This window comes from Temnothorax americanus, unplaced genomic scaffold (assembly GCF_048541705.1).
Source record: "Temnothorax americanus isolate GAGA-0224 unplaced genomic scaffold, ASM4854170v1 Scaffold26, whole genome shotgun sequence".
Taxonomy (NCBI): Eukaryota; Metazoa; Arthropoda; class Insecta; order Hymenoptera; family Formicidae; genus Temnothorax; species Temnothorax americanus.
This window is the reverse complement of record NW_027509401.1, coordinates 321,018-344,023: the sequence shown is the minus strand read 5'-3', so window position 1 is coordinate 344,023 and position 23,006 is coordinate 321,018. Positions and strand designations below refer to the sequence as shown.

At 36.2% G+C, this 23,006-nt stretch overlaps 1 protein-coding gene and 1 pseudogene across 4 annotated transcripts in view; one reads left to right on the top strand and one right to left on the bottom strand.

Moving 5' to 3' along the window:
* Dpp10 (Dipeptidyl peptidase 10) overlaps positions 1 to 23,006 on the bottom strand; it is a 299,169-nt gene that overhangs the window by 105,610 nt on the left and 170,553 nt on the right. The gene's annotated exons all lie outside the window — the stretch shown is intronic.
* On the top strand, positions 13,231 to 15,906 carry LOC143899305 (uncharacterized; annotated as a pseudogene).

Sequence of the window (23,006 nt, the reverse complement as noted above, 5' to 3'; positions counted from 1 at the left end):
ACGAAATAGCACCACAAATTACAATGTTCTCAAATCAAGAAATTATTGCTAGTATATATATATATATATATATATATATTTAACTACGGCTGCTGCTAAGAAGTGGACTTGGTTTACAATAAGTTCCTTAACACACTCATCCATCCACACATCGCCCGTCAATCACAATAATTTTGAAGGGATCATTCCTCACGCTAAAGCTCGCAATTATTTATCGTTACTGTGCTCTCGCCTATCTTTTCTCATCTCCGTTTCTATCTTTTTCCTATCCCTATATAATTTTCTTAATATTTTTTTTTTGGTTGTATCTAGTTTATTGTTCCATAGTCTATCTATTCTTTTCTTGTTATCCCTCCCTAGTTCTATAAACCGGTTCTTTATACTGCTGCACTTCTCCATATAGTGCTTCAAATTATCCCTTCCTTCCTTGCAGAACAAACACATTTTTTTCTCTTTCCCCCACCAATACATGTTCTCCGATTCCATGTTACCACATCTCAGATTTATCAGGGCTCTGATACTATCCCCTTCGATCTGTTTATCTATGTTTGCCCTCCTTAGATATTCCGGTCTATTTCCGTCTCTCTCTAACTTTTTATACTTCCTGTTATACTTTGACTCTATTATATTATTCTCTTCTACTTGCCTCTGTATCTCCCAGTCTCTTAATTTAATCTCTTCCCCTAAGTTCCTCCCTTCTCTTTTTAACGACTCGACTGCTTTCACCCCCCACCCGTTTCTATTATAGTACTTTTCTCTCTCTCTACCATATCTGTCTTTCCATTTGTTTTTCTCTTTCTCTATCCAACATTTCTTGACCCATCTGCTTTCTTCCATTTCCTAATTTTTTCCTCATATCCCATTGCCCTTCCACCCCATCCTATTCTAAGCTTTCTCAACCCCAGTTTCGTTGACATTAGGTATCTTGGAGTACAGAACTTTAAATCGAAAACCCATCTTGCGTAATCTAGCATAATTTTTTCCAATTCTTTCTTTTCTTCCCATCCCCAAATTTCCACCCCATACAACATCACACTCTAGACTAGGTAATTAAACAAACTCCCTCTCCTTATGAAATCATCTTTACATATCCGTTCTCCAAGACCCCACGTCCTATTTACCGCAATCCTACCTTTCCTAGCTAATTTCTTAATGTGATCTTTGCAATTCCCTCCATTATTAAACACAAAACCTAAATATTTAAAAGTCCTAATCTCTTCTATCTCCTTTTCTCCCCATTTCCATTTCTCTTTCTTCTCCCTACTTTCTTTGTTAAACACTAACATCTTTGTTTTATTGGTACATAATATCATTTTCCTCCGTTTTAGAAAACTCTTTATTGTGTCCATCATGTCTAACATTGCTGTTCTATTTTTTGCTACGAACACCATATCATCCGCATATTCTAGCGACTATACTCTATTGTTTCCTAACTTTACGCCTCCTATCTTTCTTTCCTCTAGCTCTTTTTTAATGTCCGTTATATACAAATTAAATAGGAGTAGACTCATTACACAACCCTGTCTGACTCCTTTTGTTATCCTGAATTTATCCGTCAGGCCCTCTTTTGTTCTTATTGCAACTTCAGTCACATCATATATTGCTTTTATTCTCCTTATAAGTTCTTCATCTACTTCCTTTTCCCTCAAGATCTTCCATAATTGCTCTCTTTCCACCTTGTCAAATACCGCTTTTAAGTCTACGAATAAGGCATACAATTTGTCTTTCTTTCACTCCTTATCTACTCTTTGGACAAGGTGATCCAGGACAAAGATGTTATCCACCGTTGCCCTCCCACCTCTGAAACCCGCCTGGCTCTCTGGAAGCAGATCCTTCAGATCCACCTCCCTCTCCAAACGGCATCTAAGGACCTCCGCATATATCTTATACGCAAAGCAGAGAAGCGAGATTCCTCTGTAATTTTCTACCTTTTCCTCATCTCCCCTTTTGTGTAGCGGGACTATGATTGACATTTTCCAGTCTTCAGGTAGCTCTCCTTCTCTCCAGATCTGTTTCAGCAGGTCCACCACTTCCTCTTAACTGACCCGCCTCCATACATCCAGGCTTCCATTGGTATTCCATCAATACCTGTGGCCTTATTCCTCTTCATCCTTTTGATAGCTTTTTCTATTTCTTACTCGTTCAACTGTAGTTTTGGCTGTTTGACTTCTTCTCTTTCTTCACTTATTCCTTTTCTGTTCGGTTGTATCTTTTCCTTATCCGTATATTCCAATAGCTTCTTAAAATAATTTGTCTACTCAATTCCTCCGATGTTATTTATTTTCCTTACCTTTTTCCTTCTATTTTTGTTAATAAATTTCCATACTTCAGCTCCGTTCTTTATATTCTTTAGTTTTTCTTCTTTCATTGCCCTCTTCTCCTTTCTCTTCTGTTCGAGTAGGGTCTTCAGGTTTCTTTTTTCTTCCAGATATTTTCCTCTATCTAGTTTTCCTACTCTCCATTTCTTATAAAGTCTTTTTACGCTCCTTTTCTTTTTTGTACATTCCTTGTCCCACCAATCTTTGTGGCCCATCTTTTTCCTCGTCGTATTTACCCTTTTCTTTACCATAGCCTCATGTACCATCTTGCATCTTTTTAAGATTTGTCCATTTTTCCTTTATAGTTTCTTTTTGCTGTGTCTTCACAAATATATTTTTGTTCGTTTTCTCCTTATATCTCCTTATTGCCTCCTTATCCCAACGGATCCTCCATTTTCCTTCTGTTGACTCTACGTTGTCTGCGTTAGTCACCTTTTCTTCTTCTTCCTCTCTCCTTTCTTTATTCTCAATTGTCGCACAGACAGGCATGTGGTCTGAGTCCACCCTCGCATCTACCTCAAATTTGTCTATTCTATTATACATTCTCTCGCAAACTATCATATAGTCTATCACCGTATTTTCTCTCGCTCCTACAAAAGTATATTCGCCGTTTTAGTCGCCGTTCGTTGTGCCGTTTAGTAAGTACCATCCTTTACTCTGTATAAAATCTATTAAGTTTTTACCCCCTGTCCCTATTATTTTGTCTTTACTTCTCCTCTTTATGTTATCTTTCTTTTCTTCTCTTTCTTCCAATTTCCCCTGTTCTTATATTAAAATCCTCTCCTCTTATAAAATATGCTCTCTATCCTTCTTTCCTAACAATCTCTCTATTGTCTCCTCCACCCTATTTTAATTATCCTTATTGTAGACCGAAATAATGTTAATTCTTTCACCGTCCGTCAAGATTTCCGACAGTATTAGACCTTCGTTCGATCAATTTTTCCGTCCAAGAATATGATTTTGTTATTTTTACTGAAACGTGGTTTAATTCAGGCATATCTGATGCCGAACTGGGCCTAAGAGATTTTAAAGTTTTCCGTTATGACAGAGATGAACATACTAGCATCTACTCGCGGGGAGGCGGTGTTTTGATTTCCTTACAAAAAAGTATTACTGACTAAATACTTAAAATCTAAGTGATTTAATACTGTCAATATTTATTTGGGAAATACTGGGAAAATACTAGTAGTGATAAATATTATAGGTAGTGATTAATACTACACAGAACTACTGGTGCTTAATATTGAATTACTCACCGATATTTCGATTTCCGATATTTACCCGGCATAAAATTTTTTTTTTTTCGAAATTTTATTACTATTTTATAACTAAATTTGTTTCTTAAAATGCAGTCTATAATTATAAATATTTTCTCGTATTTAAAAAACACACTTACCTTGGTGGGATCGAACTCGGGACCTCTGGATCGTGAGCCAACTGCCTTACGTGGTAGACTACTTCTTAATTTGATGAAGTGTTATATATAGTCTACATGTGTCATAACCAGCACAAATATATAATTTTTCAAAAATCATCTTAAGAAACAAATTCAGTTTAAAAAAGAGTAATAAAATTTTGAATTGGATATTAAAATGATATCTTTTCAGTACTATTTCAAAACTTGTACACTTTTATCACGACAAATTAGTACAGACCTTCATATAAAATGTATTTGTGCCTTACTTTTATTTCTTTTCCTTAATATTATCAGGAATAATTACACCCATTATAATGTTTCTATATATACAAATTGTAGTACTAGTCAGTGATTAATTTCACATGGAATATTCAGTTCAGTACTTGAGTATTAATATTAAAATACTGGCCAGTGATTTATTACACATGGAATCCTTGGTTCAGTACTTCAGTACTAACATTGAAATACTCATCAGTAATTCAACACAAGTATTTATTACACGAGTATTTTTCACCTAGTATTAAATGCTTTCTCATCAAAAATTTAATACTAAGTATTCAATACTCGTCCTGTATTAAATACTACTTTCATAAATTACTGACCAGTAATAAAATACTATGTAATACTTGGATCACAGTGATTCAAGTATTAATAAATACTTAATTTTAGTATTATTAATACACAAAATAAGTATTTATTACTAACCAGCTAGTAATACTTATTTGTAACGGTTGCTGTCCGGAATTGCTTTTCCAGCCGCTGTATTGAAGTATCTCCTTCTAACATTGAACATCTTTTGTTGAAGTAAGGATCGGTTGTTGCGTATTTATTATTTGCGCTGTTTATATCCCGCCTAATTTTTCGCCCGATGTTTATGAATCTCACGGTCGTTCCGTGCTGGATGTTTGTCTTTCTTATCCTAATGCTAAATTTATAATTTTTGGTGACTTTAACCTGCCAAATATTATCTGGCATCAAAACAATTTATCTCTGAATTATAATGCCAGGGGCAGCTCACAATTAAGACAAGCTGATATTGTCAACGAATATTTTAGTCTTTGCAACTTTCGGCAATACAATACCATAAGTAATGCGCTGGGGAACGAGCTTGACCTAATTTTTTCCTCTCTTGATAATATTCACGTATATGCTTCCCTTGAGCCTCTCCTTCCTTGCGATGCACATCATCCTGCTCTTGAATTTGACATGCCGCTTCCCACCGCTGCTCGTCCTTCAAGAAATTCTTCTTGCAGGCTGTGTTTTAAACGTGCCGATTTTTCTGCAATAGACGACTATTTATGTCAAATTGACTGGAACGCTGCCTTTGCTGATAATCCGGTGGATGAGGCCACTGAGCTCCTTTACTTTCACCTGAATTTTGCGATCAATGCTTATGTTCCCTCTTATGTTATTTGCGAATCTACTTATCCAGCATGGTTCACCAAAGAATTGATTTTTCTAATCAGGGCCAAGAAGGCGGCGCACTTAAAATATAAATGCACTCTCTCATTCTCTAATTATTTATCTTTCTCTCACCTCTTAGAGCTAGATGTAAATCTCTGTCTGCTGTTTGCTGGTCTGATTTTATTGATAGATCTGAACATGCGCTGTCGAATAATACGAATCTTTTCTGGGGCTTTATTAGAAATATTAGATCCTCTGAACCTTGCGCCTTTCAGATTTTACACAACAATCATTTACTGAAGGATGATGAATCTATTGCGAACTGCTTTGCGGATTATTTCGAATCTGTATATACTAATAGCGATGTAACCGACGAATATCATGTAATTAATTTTAACTCAAATCACCCCTTAGATCTTTTATCCCTGGACATATCAATTTCGGATGTGTATAACAAGATTTGTGAGCTTCCATTGAGTTGTTCCGCGGGGATGGATGGTATTCCTCCATTATTACTTAAGTCATGCATCTTTATTGCGTCAAGATTTCTGTGGCTGATCTTTAATAGATCATTGAAGGATGGTACCTTTCCGTCTCTTTGGAAGCAATGTCTCGTCTCTCCGATTTTTAAAGGTGGTGACCGTCAATCTTTGAAGGCATTGTCTCTCGAAAACTTGGCTCCCTATGTAAAAACATTATTATAAAAGAACAACATGGATTTGTTCCGGGACGCTCGACAACGACAAATCTTGTTAGTTATTACGATTTTTTAACCTCTGCTGTTGAGAACGGTTCTCAGGTCGACTCAGTTTATACCAATTTTAAAAAAGCCTTTGACTCAGTTAATCATACAATATTAATATGTAAACTTCGATCTCTAGGGTTCGGAGGTTTTCTTTTGAGTTGGATATCCTGCTTCTTATCAAACAGGTCTCAAGTCATAAAATTTAATAATAGCTTCTCCGGAAGTATAAAAGTTCTGTCTGAAGTGCCGCAGGGCTCACATCTTGGCCCTCTTTTATTTGTTTTATTTATTAATGACATAGCTATTTTTATTAAATTTTGCTTCTTTTTATTGTATGCTGATGACCTTAAATTATACCGTCGGATTAATGGACCTGCTGATGCACTTTTATTACAACATGACTTATTTGAACTTGAGGCCTGGTGTAGGAGAAACTGTCTTCGGCTTAACGTCTCTAAATGTTTTGTCATTCATTTTACACATAGACGTAACTCATATTTATATAACTACACTCTTGATGGTTTACCTCTCTCAGCAGTGCACGATGCTCGGGATCTCGGGATCTCGGGGTCTTATTTAGTACGGACTTATCGTTTAATACACATATACAATCAATAGTTTCATCTGCTTATAGAACGCTTGGTTTCATCCTCTGATGGGGTAGATTTTTTAAGAATATAACCACTTTAAAATTATTATACTGTACGTTAGTTCGCCCCAAGTTGGAGTACTGTTCCATAGTTTGGTCTCCGTACTTCAAATGCCATCAGTTATTGATTGAACGTGTGCAGCACAAATTTCTGCGTATGGCTGCTTACCGGTTAGGTAATCCCATGTCAATTACTTGCCATGACTACTGTACTATATTAGATAGATTGAAGCTGCTATTGTTAGAGGTAGGAGACTAACCTTTGACCTTACATTTATTTTTAAGCTTCTCAATCACTCTATCGATTGTCCGGATTTGCTGGAACGCATCTGGTTTAACATTCCGACTAGAGAATTAAAACAGTACTCCATCTTCCACATTGGATATCACCGTACTTTGTATAGCGCAAATTCTTGTGTAAATAGGCTAATAATATCTCCAAGTAATTTTTCCGATAAAGTTGACTTTTTTGGTAGTTCTGTATCTACTTTTAAACAAAAACTTTTTCGTCTACTTCTGTAACCTGAATGCTTTCCTTATTATTATGTTGTAAAATTTTAATTTTATGTTATTATTCATGTTTTTTCTTTTTTCTTTGTACGCTAAAGGGTTTATTACCCGTTAATAAAGTTTACTTATTTATTTATTCTTTATTATTTTTAATTATTGTTGATCCTAATTCCTCCCAACTTTTTCTTCTTCCCAATACAAAACCTCTTGTTGCTCTGCCTTTCTTTTTTATTCTCTTCGCATGACTGCACACCCATTCGTGTGTGTTCAGCAATAAACTTTTAATCTTATCCCATTTTTCTGCGTCTACCCATGTTTTGCTTAAACTTACAAAATCGAATTCCCTGATATATCTCCAGAAATCTCTATCTTTGTTTACTAATCTTGCTACATTCCAGAAGAGTATTTTAATCTTTCCTCTTCCCTTACGACGGTTATCTCTCTCCCTTTCTCCCTCTTCCTCATTACTTACATTATCCACGTTATCTGCGTCCGCCATCACCTCATCTTTACACGTCTCCACTGCTTGGCTTCCCTTTATAAATTTTCTTTTCTATTAGCTTATTTTCTTCCTCGCTCCATACATACTTCCTAGCTTGTACCTTTAGCTTCCTATAACCCATTTTCACCCATTTTCCTTCTCTTTCCATGCCCGTTCTTTTATCCGTCTTTGCACTTCTCTGTCCTCAGGTCGTGATTAATGAAAATTTTCTTACTGCCCAGCTTCTTCTTCTCCTTCCTGATATTATCCTTCGATTCCCAGCAGTCCATTTCAACTATTACTATCTCTCTTCCTTCTTTGCCTGTTGACCGCATCTTCTTTACTTCCGCTTTTGCGCCAAACTCCCTCTCAAGAAACGTCTCCGCTGTGTCCATTAAGCTTTTGTTTTCCTTTTTATGTAGTCCTCTGATCACTAGATTATTTTTCTTTCCTTTCCTTCATATTTCTTTCTCTCTTCCTAACCATCTCCGCCACCTTTCCCACAATCGCCTTTATTTTGCCACCGGTCGCCTCCTCCGTTATGTTTTCACTCCTTTGTTCGATCTTCGATAGTCTCTCTTCTATCTTATCCATCCTTTTCTCTATCCTTTCTTCTTTTTTCTCCATTCTTTGTAACATTATAATTATATTCCCCTCAACATCGACGCGATTCGACTCGTCGGGAGTTCTTTTGGCGTATATATGATATTGTTATTCTGTATAAATAAAAAGTTATGTTAATGCTTAGAGTGACTCAGACAAACAGGAAACGTATTATTTCAAAAATCTTAAAGACGAGATACGGTATAAAGGAACTATCGGTGGGAATGAACGACCCGTGCCAGCAATTGTAAGGGGGAGGAGAAGACAGCGATATCAGCCACACTTAGACTCGGCCCATAAGGCGGACAAGGACGCCAAACCAGCTATCGCCAGAGAAAGCCGGGAAATTGACGGAGCTGCCCAAATATCATTAGGCCCACCGGTGATACTAACGAGACGCGCACGAGGCAGCTATCAAAGCGGCCTAAGCTGGGCCTTCGCCGGAGCACCGGATTGCCGGAAAGCTCACTCTGGAAAGCCGTGCTAGCGTCATCATATTTGTAATTCCGGGAATCGTTCCCCCGAGTAGTCGGACCGCTGCTCCTTATTGAATTGTGCGATACTAAACGTCGTATTTCGTCACTGAAATATATTAATTATTGTATATATAACGATAAGAATTTGTCGAGAAGTTCCTGTCGGCAACTGTAAGTATTGTAATAAATTTGTATTCTTTTGCCTGAGTCATAATTATATAATTTAACCATATAATGTTAAATATGTGAATTAATAATAAGTAATAAGCGAAAATCTAATTCAGTCATATCTGAGGGTTTCTTCGACCATCCACCCCCTGAATTTTGTTGTGTACCTTTTGCTAATTTTGTAAAAATTGGGTGGCGCCCTGTAAATATTTCTTTTGTAACTTAGAGCCTCGACGGCTACGGACCCGGCTGCGTCGGTTGAAGGCTGTAATATGTATAATTAATAAATTATAGATGTAATTAACTAGTAATACTAATAAATTGGTAATAATTTATAAAATAAAATAGCCTGTCTTATTTGGCGCCCAACGTGGGGCCCGTTGGAGATTTGATATTAATAAAAAGTTTAGAGATTCTCTTAAATAAAGTTAAAGTAAATCCAGTAAAGAAATTATTCCAGTTAAATATATTACTGAATTCCATGCGTAATATTCAAACGTTTGGATGTGCCTAAACCCGTTGTGTGTTTATACACACTTCTTCTATCTCATTTCAATATTATGTTTAATTTAAATAATGTTTCAATGTTTCCTGTACTTTGAATTCTGTACTTCCATACTCCAATGATATGTTTCTCGTAGTTTGAATTTCTTGTATTTCCACATTGTTCAGTATAATCTATATACCCCGACTTATAAATGTATGCATATTAATTGAGTGAAAATCAGTGAAATAAAGTAATCGAACATACTTACACCGGGAATCGGACGAGAAAAGATCCTTTTGGTTGTACGACATGTTCTTACAATCTACATTTGAGCATTTATTCATTAATTATAATCGGATTATTGAATTATCCGTCGATTACGTAGAATTACGTGAAGCTTCTCCGGAAAAGAGCTTTAATATTACATATAAGGTCATATTAGTATGACTTCTTTATTCTTTTCGCCGCCTTAGAAAACTATGCCAATGAATACTAGAAGTAAAAAAGCAGAGGCCCGCAGTTCTTCTCTACGACTTGATGAGACGGTCCTCTTGGCCCAAGAAGGGGGGGACTGGTCGGATAACAGATTGACAAAGGGAACTGCTAATTCAGGGGACAATCAGGCGGCAATAGATTCGTCGAAGTCAGTTCCAGATGACGCGAGTACCTCTATGCAGTCCGTACAAAATAATGTAATGCCACCTCCTGTGGGTATGCGGGGGAACGGAACACCGGTATTATTAAGACGGGGTCGCGGAAGAAATACTCCGGTATTAAATGATGTAGGAAGATTTACGCCTATAGAGAATGAGGCGATAGGTACTTTACGTAATGAAATACGAAATGTTAATGCTAGATTGACGGCGGTCGAGGCAATCGGGGAACAAGTGAATAAATTAGTTATAAATAATACTTGTTTGAACGATATAATACGAAGTAATACTCATATGATGAGTTTAGTTAAAACCTTTATGGAACAAAATAATATTAATAATCCGTCGCGATCTAACCTACGGTCTGAGAGGGGAGACGCGACCGGTAATACAGCGCCAGTTGGGGGGTCGTCTGTTCACTCTCCGGGTGGCGAAAATTTAAATGAAGATGAAGAGACAATTAGTCGAGCTAATCAACCAATACCCTCGCGTCAATTAAATAGTCGAGAGAGGGCCTTTGTAGCGTATGGAAGAAATCAGGAAAGACCGTCTGTCGTCAGACCTGAGAATTTTGGAAGAGATAAAGGAAACGGGAATCCGGACATACCAATAAGGTATGAAGGATCCATGGAGAGAGAACTCCGTAGAGCTCACTTTAATGATGAAACCGGGTATATATCGGGAATAAATTCGCTTGTGAATGTTACCGACCTCATAACGCGTCCACAAAGAGTAACAGTAATTTACTGTTTACCAAACGGAAAGACAGTAACAGAAGAGAAACTCATGTCGAACCATGAGTATGGCTAATTATTAGAGACAGATTTGAACTCGAATCCGGTACATAACAGAAATGTTATTAGCTCGCAAGGTCAGGATAGTCTTCAGTTAGGAGTTGAAACGCGTAGTAGAAATATGAAGAACCCTAGCAGTGTGTACGGCTTTACGAGAATCCTGTCGCAGCACTCTAATAACAGACAACCGAAAACAATAACACGGGGTACTTTGTCGTGGCAGACAAGCGATCCAGATAATTTGTGTTTATTCTGAAAGACCTATTAAGTACTAGCGGGATAAATAAAGACCTATTCGTTCCATGTTTATCGAATATCTTTGAGAGCGCTTATCGACAATGGTATTTGATTAGTAAACGGAGTTGGCGATCGTGGAAAAATTTTTCTAAAGCTTTTTGCTATCAGTGGGGTGTAAAAAAGGCTGATGGCGATTTATTTATGGAAATCAGGGACTTAAAAGTTGAAAAGGGGGAAAGCCTAGCCGAGTTCACTTGCCGAGCTCGTTTTATCTTCGAACGAATGATGCATCCCCCAACATTTAAAGAACAACTAAAACAAATCTTGATTAAATTTAATCCACAAATAACTTTCGAAATTCTCAATCTTCCATTGAATAATTATGACAAATTTTTACATTACGCAAATGAGAGAAGCTACCTCTACCGCCAATCAGTCGAAAGTCAGAGAGAACCGCGTTCCAAAAAGAATAAAGTTGATTTGAGTTATATGCAGAAGCAATCCTCAGAAGACGAAGACGAACCAGAGCTATCACACGACGATGACGATGACGGACAGACGACTGACCTAAATGCTCTTCAACAAAAAGATCTACGGGCCAACAGAACCGAACCACAACCGAAAATTAATTCAAAATCGCTAACACGACAGAGACTGGAACAGAACCTAACACAATACGAGAAGACTAACAAAACCGGAAACTCTTCGTCGGTGCAACAGGACAATGTCAAAAAAACACAAGCAAATTCCCCCCGCGATTTAAGTAAAGTTATTTGCTATAACTGCGGTGAATGGGGGCACGCATCACGCTATTGCACTGCCAAACGGCAGGATGTCCGTCACATTTGCCGCGAGAAAGGACATGTAAATCCCGAGTATCCAACACTGTCGGAAAACGCGGAAAGCCCTCAGTAACCGCACCTCTGGTTACTGCGACAAGGGGCACGGATGAGGAAAGGAAAGGTCTCGATGCATCAACGAATGAAGGGAAAACGGAGACTGAGCTACAAATAAGTCAAACAAAAGTTCTAGATAAAACATTAAATACAATAACAACCGACTCTTTATGTTGTGTCAAAGACAATTTATCGGCCAACGACTGCGATATACCTCTAATAGATATTGACGATGATACGAAGGAGGAAATAGAGTTAGTAGCAGACGAAACCAAAATAAAGTCAATCCCTTCCGACGAGAACCTTGACAAAACAAAATTGTCAATGTTTTCGTGCGGAAATTCGAATAATAACGAAAAAAATATTTCCAAGGAAACCACTGAGGCTGAACTACTAAAAGATTGGAGACCAAAAGGTCTGTCACCCCACCTAGTCCACCGATTAACTCAACGACGAATTTTTTGTGAAAGTAATGGTACGAGAGAGCCGGTTGAGGTCGTTAAAATCCCCGTAGAAATTTCTATATTCGGCGAGGCTATAAAGGGAATTATAGATAGTGGCAGCGAGAGGTCATTTATTAGTAAAAGCGCATACGAACGCGTTAAATCTCTCCGAGTCAACAATACGGTACCAGACTCGACTTCGACAGTAAAAGTTTGCCTGGGAGATGGCTCGCTTGTTGAGACCGAAGGAGGGGCGTGTTTTGTAATAGACATAGGCGACGTTTATGGACCGCAATGGTTCAGTGTCCTCCCGGGACTATCAAGCGATGTAATTTTGGGTATGGATTTTTGGTTAGCTTTTAAAGTCATGTTAGATCCGAACAAAAAAACATGGACACTTTCGGGTAGCGAATACTTTTACTCCCTATCACATTGTTTCGTGTCCTCAACAGCGTTAAATACCCTCTTAGTCGATCAAGCACAAAAATTGAAATTTTTCTTAGATGACAAATTTGTCAAATTTAATATCGAGTCTTCGGGCGTATCGGATTTAATTAAACATGTAATTGAACTGGATGATCCCGTGCCCCATCGACAAAGGCCTTACCGACGTAGTGAAGCAGTACGTACTTTTATAAATGAAAAAATAGATCGTTTATTAAGCAAGGGTTATGTGACTTAAAGTAACAGTAGTTGGGCGAGCTCGCCGGTTTGTAGCACCAAAGGCTAATGGCGAGCTAAGATTTTGTATTGATTATCGAGCAGAAAATCGAAAGACGAAAAAACCGGCCTATCCTCTCCCACAAATGGGGTCGATTTTATCTCAATTACATCGCGCCAGGATAATTTCGACCTTAGACATGAGCGAGGCATTTCACCAGATCCCCATGGATGAAGAGAGTATACAGCGTTTGTCGTGGAAGGCAAGGGTCTTTTGGAATGGCTTAGAATGCCTTATGGTCTAACAGGCGCCCCTTCGACGTTCCAACGTTTAATGGATCTGCTAAAGAGACATGTTAGGGAAATCATAATAGAACGTAAATTACCGAATAGGTGGATCGAACAGATTTTCGCGTATCTTGATGATTGGATTGTGGTAAGCGAGGATCTTGACGAACATCTTGCCATACTCTCGATACTGTTTGAAGTCTTAAGAGAAGCTAAATTAATTATTAACCGTGAGAAGAATAGTTTTGCTTGCAAGGAAGTTAAATTTTTAGGTTACATTATTGACGAGTTTGGAATGCGACCTAACCCCGAAAAGTTACAGCCAATCCTTGACTATCCAGTACCAAAAGACCGTACACAACTACGTCAATTTAACGGTTTAGTCAACTGGTATCACAGACATTTAAAGAATATCGCCCGAATACAGGGACCATTAAATAAATTAACAAGCCCTAAAGTTCCTTGGCGCTGGACCGAAATTGAACAAAATGCTTTCACTGAAGTAAAGCGTTCGTTGGCTGCTGCCTCTAAATTACACGTTCCTATACCAGGTCAACCATTTGTTTTATACACTGATGCTAGTGACTTCGGATTTGGAGCGATATTAGTACAGAAAGATCCTGACTCCGATAGAGAATTGTTGATTGAGGTACTGAGTCGACCACTGAGGGGTGCGGAGTTCCATTATACGACGACAGAAAAGGAGTGCCTAGCCGTCGTATGGGCCGTCGGAAAACTCCGATGCTACCTTGAAGGCATGCCGTTTAAGGTTGTGACGGACCATCAAGCTTTACAATGGCTTTATGGACTGAAAAACCCGTTAGGACGACTTGCCCGTTGGGCAATCTATTTACTCCAACATAACATGACAATAGAACATAAACGTGGCACAACTAATGAAGCGCAACAAATTATTTTTGTTTTATTAACTTCAACGCTTAATATCTGTAGCAGAAATAATTTGTTAAAATAGAGAATAGTTGGTATATAAAAAGTACATGTTTGATGACTTGACAAGTTATGAAATCTCTGTCATACCGACGAAATGTAGCGACACAATCGCGAAATTTTAAACAAATGAAGCGCGCCAATACAATGTCTGATATGGGTCGTATGCACCCGTACGCAAAATAAGAATCGTAATAAAAATAATCTAGAGAAAATGCTGTTTTTCGAATTTATACAGTTAATGGCGAATCATGAAAAATTAGTGGATTTTTTTAATTCAACACGGTGTGTTGCCATCAAAAATTAATTGTGGGAATTGTGGTGTAGAATTAACAATTAATAAAGAGACATTATTGTTCCGATGTCAAAGAAGATATGCTACAGCAACTTCTTAAAAAAAAAACGTGTCTCTAAATGCAGTAATTTTTTTAAAAGTGCTAAAGTAGGCACTTGGTTTAGAAACAGCAATTTGGAACTCGCTACAATTTGTAAGATTATAGCGAGTTTCCTAAGGCTACGCCCTCCTCGACAAGAAGACCTCGAGAAAGAACTTGGTGTTTCTCCCAACACGGTTGTCGACTGGTTCAGTTTTTGTCGCGAGGTAATATACTTTTATTTTATGCACTAATTTTAAATATCTACATATATTATTTTTTTTTTTTTTTATATTTACAGGTTTGTGCATACAGGGCTGATAAGTGCAGTGAGAAACTTGGAGGTCCAGGACGCACCGTTGAAATCGACGAGGCAAAAATTGGCCACCGTAAATACAACCGTGGTCGCCTTTTGAAAGGCACTTGGATATTTGGAGGATACGAGCGAGAGTCGAAGAAAATGTTTATTGTGCCAGTAGAGGATCGTACGGAACATGCTCCTGGCATGCATTAAGGAGTGGATCCTGCCAGGAACAACGATTGTTTCAGATTGTTGGAAGTCCTATAATTTTTTTAACAATGAGAGCTTCCAACATCTGACAGTCAATCACACGTACAACTTTGTCGATCCAGATACTGGTAAGTAACGACAAAACATGTGATAGTTACAAGTACCTATATGTTAAAATAAATATTTCTCAATTTACAGGCGCCCATACTCAGCACATTGAACGTGTTTGGAGAGAAGTTCGAGCAAATATTCCAAAATACGGGACTCGATCGTACCATGTCGAGGGATATTTATTTGATCTTTTATTCAAACACGCTCATCCTAGGGCTGAGAAAATAAAAATCTTCTTTGACGTCATCGCTCAGATGTATTCTCCATTGTCTACTGTCGAGGCCGGGCAAGCAGATTAATTAACATTTGGAGACACATTTTGACATCGGAACAATAATAAGAAAACTGTGTTGCAACATCCGCATTTCTCACAATTAATGTTTGATGTATCACATTGTGAAGTCTAAGTCAATTTCATATTTCAATTAATAATCTTTATTCTATTAACACATGTTATATATATGGGACAATCCACGTCACTTTTACCCCCTATCTGTCCAAAATTGGTATGGACGGATTTTAATGATTAAGGGCGGAAAATGTTCGTCTTGAAAAGAGCTTTCGAAAGGCGTGTAGCATATATGCGCAATTCAACATGGTGTCATGTACTTGAATCTGAAATTTTGAATTTATCCCTTTAAGCAGCCATAACTATGACGCCATGTTGAATTGCGCATATATACCACACGCCTTTCGAAAGCTCTTTTCAAGACGAACATTTTCCGCTCTTAGTCATTAAAATTCGTCCATATCAATTTTGGACAGAGGAGGGATAAAAGTGACGTAGATTGTCCCATTATATATATATATATATATATATATATATATATATAATATATTAAATGTTTAAATAAATTAATTTTTATTATTTATGCATTGGGTTGAAATTTAAATCCAACATCTTTCTCTCATAAACGCTGTAGCTGTATACATTGCTGCGACGAATTTGCCCGAATTCCTACAAAGTATAAAAAACAATAATACTTATTTGATCATATAATTATCAATTAAAATTAAGTTACTTCGTGATTTAAATAACGGAATCTATCCTTAATATTCCGTTTCCTCTCCTCTGTGTATGCGTTTCTCAATGTAAAACTTAGGATATCGTGCAAAAAATCTCCCGAAACGTGATTTAAAATTGCAAAATTTACAATAATCATTCTATTATGATCATTAACATTTTTCTAAACATCTTCCGAATAAATTTGGAGCATGTTTTCGCATCGCCAACAACATCTTGTACCGCGAACCACAGACTATTATGTATTTGCTCGACTGAATATATTTGGAGGTTGTAAATAATATTTGAACGTCGCTGCGCTAGTGGCCACAGAGCTGACAGAGTATGCGCGTGTGGCCGCGGGGCATGTTCATGATCGCTACATCACGTCGGTATGACAGGATTTCTAACCTAAGAATCGTCAATTTTAACGCTAAATATCTCGCTTCGCAGGGCAGACCGCCGCATTTTTCTACCAGATTCTTTCGTTTCGTGCCAAAATGCGTCGAATAAGCCTTTTTTTTATTAATTTTTGAGGTGCAGTAGCTATTCTATATAAATACCTAAGAAGTTATTAATAATAGATGAATTTTGGAAGATTTGTGTAATAACTTGTAACATTTAACTAAAAATTACAAATTTTAATTAGCCATAATTGTAATAGATTTTTGAACTGTACAAACAATAACAAATCAGTATTTGTTACTATTCATACAAAATTGTAGTATTTTATGAGAAACTAAAAAGTGGATTAGATTCTAATTTGTATAGTTTTACGATATGTAAATTGTGGTAGATTTTTATAGTCATTTATAAATAATTGTAGTATTCTACAAGTAAGCAAATGTTATTTTTTAAGATTTTGTTGATTTTCAAATTTTTAATATTTGTAGATTTTTGTATTATTTTTTATAAAATTGTAGTTTTTCATAAAATACTGCTTGCAATAATTTCTTGATTTGAGAACATTGTAATTTGTGGTACTATTTCGTAGATATTTTTACACAAAAATAACTATTTCTACAAAAAATTAAATATTTCAACAAAAATGTACAAATTTCTATTTTTAGTCAAATTTTGTAGTTATTCATAAAAAATTTTTCCGCCAGGGAAAGTACAGTGAATATTAAAAGAAAGAAGGAATAAATTGGTCGAAAAAAGAAACAAATTACTTCATTCAATTGTGCATTGACAAACGAATTTTAAAGTTGATGGACGGGAAAAAATATAAACATATCTTTCAAGCCACTGTGCATCATCATATCTATTCAAAACGATGTCATCTCAAAAGTGATAAATTCTAAGTTTTATCCAAAGACGTCTATTTGAGACAAAGCAGAATTCTGCAAGATTCATAGGTGGTAGCAACATTTGATGTTGTACATTCATAATCAGATTCCGGGATCTTCTAATTTGTAAACAAATTATTTTCCATACTTACTGTCTTTTGTGTATAATTTTCAATAACCTTGCAGTTCCTCGTTTATTATTTTTGATTACCATTTTTTGTATCATACTTTTAAAAAGTTCTGTGTACTGTAACGCATTCATTGTTAGAAAAATAAATCAAATATATTTCTTCAGCAAACACAGCAAACAGACACGATCGACACAATACAAAGTACAAACGATATTGGTTATGTATAAGTCCGTAAACCTTTCAATCTTGTTCAACAGATGGCATTCACATGAGGACTAAATTTTTACTTATATTCGACTCAAAAGTATCATAGGTCTACATGGTGTAAAAGTTTTGTTTAGAAGCCTATTTTAGGTCAGGGCATAGGTCAGGTCGCACGGTGTAAACCATTATATGTACAAAAACATATTTTACAAATATATTAAATACTTATATGCAGTCAAGAAAAGATTTTAGTAGTAATAGTACTCAACAACAATAGGTTGTGAAAATGTCTTAAAAATATGATATTTTCGAGAATATAAATATATGAAGCACATTATAAAACCTTAGAAATCATGAAACTTTTATTTAAAATATTTTTTAATGTTACTTATTATTTCAACAATATACCTTTAAAAACATGAAAATCGGTTTTTTCAAAAAGATATTTTATCCCATTAACGTGTATAAGAATAAGAATACAATTTAAAAAATACATGTTTTTTATTTTAATCTACATTACAATTATATTCAAAACTCATCAAAATTTAGAGGTTTGGATATTTTTTTCATCCCGCGAGAAAACGTATATTGGAACGGTTTGATGATTTAATTTTTAGAATATCCTATATAAGTAAGAATAAAAAATAAGTAGTCAGTACAAAAATGTTATAAATTAAAATTTTATTTAATAAAGTAACACAATAGTAGTAATGTAACGCATAGGGGAGACCGGGGCACCATGAGCCACGGGGTACCATGGGTCATTGACTGTTTAGGATAATCTAGATTGTTTAGTTGGTATAACTAGTGGTAGCACGACTAAATATCTCCGACAAAATATCTTCGACAAAATAACTCGGGAAAAATATCTCACGTCGAAATATTTTTCTGACACAATACTTTCGACAAAATATCTCACAAAATATAAAATATTGGGCTATCCACACATTTTATTTTAAGTTTTATGTTTACCATTGATTGTACAAGGATATTGTGTCACGCTCGGTTTCACGTAGTCTTGTAGTGGATTATATTCCATTGTGTATCGGCGTCGCGCTGCGAAGTATTGTGATATGTTCTGGCTGTTTATTAGTAAGCATTCGATCGTGTGTCAGAGCAGTCCGGCTGTAATAAGTTCTCTTCTCGTACACAATGGTTTTGTGTATTCCATTGTTCGTGAAACTACATCGAACGTTATGTGGCGTTGCGTTGCGTAGAATATAAAAACTGTAATTGCCGTGGGCCGTGGGCGAATTCATACGAGCTCAAAGACACGGTCCGGTACGTGACATTTTATTGTGTTTTTTGTGCTGTTTGTAGTAATATTATGATTGCAAAAGCTATTTTGATATATTATAAGAAAAATATTAGATGAAACGGAACATAATCATGCCGCTGAGGCGGCAAAAATAGAAGCGCGAAAAACTATCAAAAAAAATGAAGAAACGAGCTATACAGTCGGATAAGAGTACGAGTGCCGTCGTTGCTGCTGTTACTTCGAATGTGTCTGTCGGTGCGGCTGCCGAACTCCTGTCTACTTCTGCCCTTGCTCGGACGGTACAGCGATCTCGAGCAAAAATTATTCCTTAGTTGCCGAATCCCGGTTCACGCGAGAGCCTGATACTACCAGATATTTTTACGCAAACTTTGAGGGGTGACAAATTTTTACTGCACGATAACGGTGGCAAAGATCGATGCCTAATTTTTAGTACTGCGGAAAACTTGAAGATTCTGGCTCGTTGTAGGTTGTGGTTGGGTGATAGAACCTTTAAAAGTGTTTTTACTGTATTTGCGCAATTGCACACCATTCATGACTTTCTGTCCGGCAAAATTTATCCGCTTGTCTACGTCCTGGCTCCTAATAAGCATGAGAGTACCTATGCTACAGTATTATCGTTTTTGAAAAGCGTTGAATCCCGCTTGAAGCCAACCCGGCTCATGATCGATTTTGAATCGAGCTTTGCATCGGCTTTTGCTGAATGCTTTCCGGACGCTGAGATAAGTGGTTGTCATTTTCATTTCGGGTAATGTATCTGGAGGAAAGTACAATCGGTTAGGTTGCAGGTGCGTTACGGGCAAGACAGCAATTTCGCCTTGAGTATTAAAATGTTGGTTGCGTTGGCTTTTGTGCCGGTAGACGATGTTATTAATGCTTTTGAGATTCTCACGCAATTAGAGTATTTTCCTGAGGATAATGAGTCTGATGAAAGGGTCCTTGAGTATTTCGAGGCCACTTGGATTGGGTCGTTGGATCGTCGTAAGAAGCGCCGTTCCCCTAGCTTTCCTATCTATATGTAGAATTGTTATAATGCGGTCGTAAATGATTTGCCTAGAACGAATAATGCGGTGGAGGGCTGGCATCGAGCCTTCAACGAACGTGTGCGTATTAGTCATGCATCAATCAGCAAGTTTATTAATGTATTAAAAAGCGAGCAAAAAGTACTACTGAGTTGTTAATCGCGCAAAGTCGCGCCGGTTGTAACGTACAAAATAAGAAGCGAAAAAAATATGCTGACTATGATAAGCGCTTGAAAAATGTTGTGCTTGGTTATAATGATGCCAACATTTTGGAATATCTGTGTGGAGTTGCCACCAATATTACTCTGTAATTTTGATGACGGTATTCGTGTGCGCCAATGGAGTCGTTGTTATATCGATTGCTTGTATTCATGTTGTAATAAACGCCAATTTTTCAATAAACGCCTTATGTTCAGCGGTATTGTTGATATTTGTGAAGATATTTAGTCGCGAGATATTTAGTCGCGAGTTACTTTGGCGGTGAGACATTTTGTCCGAGATATTTTGTCGAAAATATTTTGTCCGAGATTAATTGTTACGCAACCATAACTAGTAAGTTGGTATAACTAGTATCATGTGATAGTTACTTCATTGCCCATACTTCGTATCTAGGTGATAATGATCAAAGTCCGTTGTCTCGTGACGCACGTGACATAAATGATTTTCGTGATACATAAGTAACTTTTTAACTGATTAAAAAAGTTTTAATATTGATTTTGTAAATAAACTTTGAAATATACATTGTGCTTTAAAACTATTAAAAAAAGATGAAACAAAAAATTTTATATTTAAAGGTACTTTTCAGAGTTTGAATTTTTGTAGCTCATGGTGTCCCGGTCTCCCCTATATTTTAAAGATAACATAAAATAAATAAAAAATATAAGTAGGGGAGACCGGGGCGAAGTATGTATGGCGGGGTTGTATGAACTCGCCATTGATATTGTAAATGCTACTTATGGTGCCCATGTAACCAACGGAGTTTAGTGAGATTGTATCCCATATTGTGATTTTTATTAAAGCAAACGTGTTTTTGGAGGTCAAAAGTGAAATTTCTTGCGCGTTAAAAATTTTTAATAATTTTTCTCCGAATCTCGAGATAAATGATTCTGTAGAGTAATGCATGCAGAATCCAGTGAAGTTTTTTTATTTTCGTTGATTTCTAATATTTCATGAGCGATCAAACTTAAAATCTGTGTCCGGGGCAAACTCGTCACTGTGACGACTTTATCTCAATGGTTTTACACTATTTTTTGTTGCAAATGAGTCATTGTATTTCTTAATTACAAGAAAATGGTATACGCACGTACCATCGCAAAATTACTCCCGTCGACAAGAAGCAACTCAGGAAGGCAGTTCTTGCGATAAAAAAAGATAAAATTAAGACAAAAGTAGCCGCAAAACAATTTGAAGTCACGAGAACTACGTTGAACGACTGGCCGAAGAAGAATAATGATGAAATAGCACACGTGGATGACGTGGCCATACGATATAATGGAGGCTTCTGGCGAAAATTAAAGTCAAGAAAGCAGCAGTGGTCGGATTCCGACGAGGACGGATAAGATTAGAGACAATAACGAGGACGAGATTGGATAAAATATATGCTGCATGTGCTCAGAGATAACAGAGAACAGATCATTTTGTGCGATTGTAGGGCACATAAGTGCGCTTTTCTTGTAATTATTTTTCGCCATCGTGTTTTTAATTAATGTGTTACCATTTTTCTATTAAAAAATAATTAATAAAATGTGTTCTATCATTTTTTATGATCGAAATTATGAATTTTTATTTAAAATTTTGTCCGAGAATGGAGTAACGACTCCGCCCCGGCAATTTTGACATTTCAATTTTTGCACCTTTGCCGTTTTCACTTTATACCGGTTGAACAACGCGACCAAAAAGGTCCTGATAAATTTTGTAGCCAAGGGTTCACTCTTTACAACGGTATACCACATTTTACGAAACAATTATTTGTTTTGTTTTTAAAATTTTGCACCAAAAAAATAGTGACGACTTTGCCCCGGTCTTCCCTAATAAGATACATTGCAAATTTTTTGTTAATATAAAGTATGTTATTTATTTATTTTATGTTATCTTTAAAATATATGCGTTATATTACTACTATTGTGTTATTTTATTAAATAAATTTTTAATTTGTAATATTTTAGTACTGACTAGGGAAGACCGGGGTTAGTTGGTACATTTTTTTTAACGATTCTTTTACACGTAACTAATAAATAAAATACAAGCCGCAAAAAATTTTTCAATAACCGCATGCTTAAACAACACAAAAATTATTTTTTAACTAAATAATATAATTAATTTTGTTACATCAATAACAATTATAAGGCGACAACATTTGTAACGACCAGCCCCATATACGAGGAAAATTGTTGCAGTACGTTGTAAAAAAAATCCAGTTTTCAAAGTATAATATATTTAATAAAAAAAAATAACAACATGTAACAATATGTGTTATATTACATTTACATTGTAAAGTGCAAAATTATAATATAGATATAATTTAACTGATGTTCTGTATTGACTGGTTCTGATACGTAATAAAAGACGTTAACGGTGAAATCTTACATAAGATTAAAATATCTACCGCTGTTATGCAGAGGTTATGTGTTACACCGTCGGAGTTGGTCAAAATTATAAGTAAAAAAGCAGTAGAACCTACCCCGTCACAACCTGCCTCGACCTGCCATATTTAGATATTTTGATTATTGTTTAAACAAAAAAATGTTTTAAAACATTAACATAACTAGAAGTTATTACGTTTAAAGTAAAAATTTTAAAGACAGTTAGAATTATGATATGATAACCAGATTTATAAATATAACATTTAATACATCATTAATTTATTTTACTTTTGACTATGCAAAACTAATAATATTTTCTGTTTGTG